At 35.4% G+C, this 4,342-nt stretch overlaps 1 pseudogene; it reads right to left on the bottom strand.

Annotated features, from left to right (window-relative positions):
- LOC102018802 overlaps positions 1–3,561 on the bottom strand; it is a 13,582-nt pseudogene extending 10,021 nt beyond the window's left edge.
- Positions 3,562–4,342: the final 781 nt, after the last annotated feature.

The raw sequence follows: 4,342 nt of genomic DNA, 5'->3' as shown, positions 1-4,342 counted from the left end.
TATTTATTTGCCATTTGTATTTATCTGAGAAGTGTGTGTTCATATCAGATGCTCATTTTTGTATTGGGTCTTTGAATTTTGGGGAGCTGATGTTTTTTAATTCTTTATATGTGCTATATAGAAGTCCTTTGTCTGAGGGACAGTTAGCTAGAATTTTTTCCCAATTTGTGGGTTTACTTTTTACTTTCTACAGATATGCAAAAACTTTTCAATAGGATGAGATCCCAGTTGTTGATTCTTTGAAGTGTTTCCCTTGAAGTTTGGTTTTTGTTCATGAACTCTCTGCCTACCCCTATGTCTTCAAGATTTTTTTCATATTTATCCCCTATAATGGGAAGCTTTTTTTTTTTTAAAGAAAGAAAAAAAGAACAATAGCAGCATACCAACATTGTAAACTTAAACAAAACAAAGCAAGAACATTAAAAATGGTTTTGTTTTTTTTGGGGGGGCGGGGGGTTTTCTCCGGTACTGGGAATCAAACTCACGACCTTGTGCTTGCCAGGCAGGCGCTGTGCCGCTGAGCTAAATCCCCAGCCCAAGAACATTAAAAATGATATAGGGTTTCAAAACAAAATGATAGGAATTAACAGTGGTTGTTTTTATTACATATTGTTATCTTCAACTATATTGCTCAGATTACCAGATGTAAGAATGGAAGATTGTTCAAACCATTAAAGGAGTAAAAAAATAATTACTAGATAAAACATTAGTGATAATATAGAGTTTCACTAGACAAGATGGTAGGAATTCACCAAAAGTTGTTCCATTACATGTTGTTGTCTTCAAATCAGTTGCTCAGATTATCACATATAATCATGCAAAATTGGTCAGAACATAAAAAATTTTAAACATTAATTGTTCCTTTCAATATACCATCAGACATCAGCAGTACAGTTATCCCAGCTATTCTTCTATTACACCTTCTTTCATTTTTCTTCTTTCTCTCATCCCAGTCATTCCTTCCTTTGAGCAATTTCTTCCCCTTTTGTATCATCTGTTGTACATTTTGAGTTTTACTTACTCTTTCAGGTTCCTACACCAGGGAGACAATATGATGGTTACACATGTGGGTCTGATTTATTCCACTTATGGGTATGATCTCTAGTTGCATTCATTCACCTACAAAAGCTTCGAGTTTATCTTTTTTATAGCTGCATAATACTCCATTGTATAAAAAATACCTCATGTTTCCTAGCCATTCCTCAGTTGATGGGTATTTGGATTGTTTCTAAGATTTAGCTATAACAAATTGTGCTGCTATAAACATGGGTGCACATATGTTGCTATGGTATGGTGTTTTTAATTCTTCTGGGAAAATACCCAGAAGGGGAATAGCTGGGTCAAGGGAGACCTCCAATCCTAGTTTTTTGAGTAATGTCTGCACTGATTTCCACAGTGGTTTCACCAATCTATACTCCCACCAACAGTGGAGAAGGGTTCCTTTTTACCCACAGCCCCTCCAGCATTTGTTCTTGGTTGATTTCTTGATGATAGCCATTCTTTCTGGGGTGAGATGGAATCTCAATGTTGTTTTAATTTGCATTTCTTGAATGACTAATGATGTTGAACATTTTTTCATGTATTTATTTGCCATTAGTATTTCTTTATCTGAGAGGTGTGTATTCATCTCAGATGTCCATTTTTGGATTGCATCTTTGAATTTGGGGGGCCTGATTTTTTTTTTTTAATTCTTTAAATGTCCTAGACATAAGTTCTTTGTCTGAGGGGCAGTTGGTTAGAATTTTTTCCCAATTCATGGGTTTTCTTTTTACTCTATTGGTAATATCTTTTAATGTGCAAAAACTTTTCAATAAGATGAGATCCCAGGTGTTGATTCTTTGAAGTATGTCCCGTGCAGTTTGGTTTTTGTTCATGAACTCTCTGCCTACCCCTCTGTCTTCAAAACTTCCACCTACTTTCTCTTCTAGTAGATTTAGTGTTTCTGTTTTAATATTTAGATCTTTAATGCATTTTTAATTTAGTTTAGTGCATGTGGAAAGACATGGGCCTAGTTTTAGTCTTTGGCATGTGGGAAGCTGGTTTTTCCAGCACCACTTATTAAACAGGCTATCTTTCTTCCAGTAAACATGTTTGGCCCCTTTGTCAAAGATAAGTTGGCTGAGTGTGTTTGTAGTTGTGTCTGCATCTTCTAATCTGTTCCATTGATCTTCAGGTCTGTTTTTGTGCCAGTACCATGCTGATTTTATCACAGTAGCTTTGTAGGTTAATTTCAAGTCAAGGATTGTGATGCCTCCTATCTTTCCTTTGTTTCCCAGGATTGTTTTTGCTATTCTAGGCCTCTTCTAGTTCCAGATGAATTTTAGGAATGTTTTCTGTAGATCTGTGAGGTACATTAATGGTATTTTAATTGGGATTACATTGGATCTGTACAATAATTTAGGAAGTATGACCATTTTCACAATGTTGGTTCTTCCTCTCCATGAGCAAGGAATATCCTCTTGGATCTCTTTTTTCAGAGTACTATAATTTTCACTGTATAATCTTTTACTTCTTTTGTTAGATTGATTCCTAAGTATTTCATCTTTTTGATGCTATTGTGAAAGGTGCAGAAGGTGTTAACTTTGTATCCAGCTACCCTACTAAATTTGGTTATTAAATCCATAAGCTTTCTTCTTTCCTATTCATATTCCTTTTATATCTCTCTGTTGTGTAATTGCTCTGGCCAATGTTTCCAGCACTATGTTAAATAGGAGTGGTGACACTGGACATCCTTGTCTTGTTCCTGATTTTAAAGTGAAAACTTGGGGCTGGGGATTTAGCTCAGGGGCAAAGTGCCTGCCTGGCAAGCGCAAGGTCGTGAGTTCGGTTCCCGGTACCGGAAAAAAACCAAAAAAATAAAAAAATAAAGTGAAAACTTTTAGTTTTTGTCCATTTAGTATGATGTTGGCTGTTGGTGTGTCATAGATGGCTTTCATCAAATTGAGGTAAAGAGCATCAATTCCTATCTTCTGTAGGGTTTTTATCATGCATGCATGTTGGACTTTGTCAAAAGCCTTTTCTGCATCTATTGAGATGATTATGTGATTTTTGTCTTTGGCTCTGTTGGTATGGTGTATTACATTGTTTGATTTGCTTATACTGAATCATCCCTGCATCCCTGGGACGAATCCTACTTGGTCATTGTGTATAATCTTCTTGATGATTTGCTGAATTCTGTTTGCTAGTATTTTACTGAGTATCTTTGCATCTATGTTCATTAGGGAGATTGGTCTGTAGTTCTCTTTTTTGGTTGGACCTTTCTCTGGTTTTGGTATCAATATAATACTTGCCTCCAGAAATGAGTTAGGGAAATTGCTTCCTTTTCAATTTCATTAAAGAGTTTAAGAAGTGTTGGCATTAAATCTTCTCTGAATTTTTTATAGAATTCAGCTGTGAATCCATCAAGACCTGGGCTTTGCTTTACTTTTCTTTTCTTTTCTTGGTACAGGGAATCAAACTTAGGACCTTGCACTTGCCAGGCAGGTGCTGTGCCATTGAGCCATCTTCCCAACCTGGGTTTTTCGTTATTGGTAGGTTTTTAATCACTTTTTCAATTTCCATAGTTGATATTGAGTTATTCAAGACTGTTATATCTTCTTGATTCAACTTTGGTAATTCATACTTATTTAGGAATCTATTTCTTCTGTGTTTTCCATCCTATGGGAGTAAACATTTTCAAAGTCGGTATTCATGATATTCTGAATTTCTATAGGATCTGTAGTGATTTTACCTTTTTCATTCCTTATTGCATGAATTTGAGTCTTTTCTTTCCTTTTTTGATAAGGTTGGCTACGGGTTTATCAATTTTATTTATTCTTTCAAAGGGCCAACTCTTGGCTTCATGAATCCTTGTAGTGTTTTCTTCATCTCAATTGCATTTATTTCTGCCCTGATCTTATAATTTCCTCCATGCTTTGGGCTTTGGGCTTGACTTGTTCTCCTTTTTCTAAAAGTTTGAGGTGCAGCATTAGCTTATTTATTTGATGTCGTTGTGTTTTCCTGATATGTGTGTTCACTACTGTAAAATTTCCTCTGAGGACTGCTTTCAGTGCATCCCACAGATTCCGGTAAGTTGTATTAACATTTTCATTTTCTTGTAGATATTGCTTAATTTCTTCTTTATTTTCTTCTGTGACCCATTGGTTATTCAGGAGGCTGTTATTTAATTTTCATGTGTTTATGGAGCTCTTATGGTACTTTTGTCATTAATTTCCAATTTTATTGCACTATGGTCAGATAATATACATGGGATAATTTGAATTCCATTGCATTTATTTAAGCTTGTTCTGTGGGCTAGTATGTGGTCTATTTCAAAGAAAGTCCCATGTGCAGTTGAGAAGAA

The sequence above is a fragment of the Chinchilla lanigera genome, unplaced genomic scaffold (genome assembly GCF_000276665.1).
Source record: "Chinchilla lanigera isolate Chin_1 unplaced genomic scaffold, ChiLan1.0 scaffold00006, whole genome shotgun sequence".
In the NCBI taxonomy this organism is placed as follows: Eukaryota; Metazoa; Chordata; class Mammalia; order Rodentia; family Chinchillidae; genus Chinchilla; species Chinchilla lanigera.
Note: the sequence above shows the minus strand (reverse complement) of the source record. Positions and strands in the feature narration are given on the sequence as shown.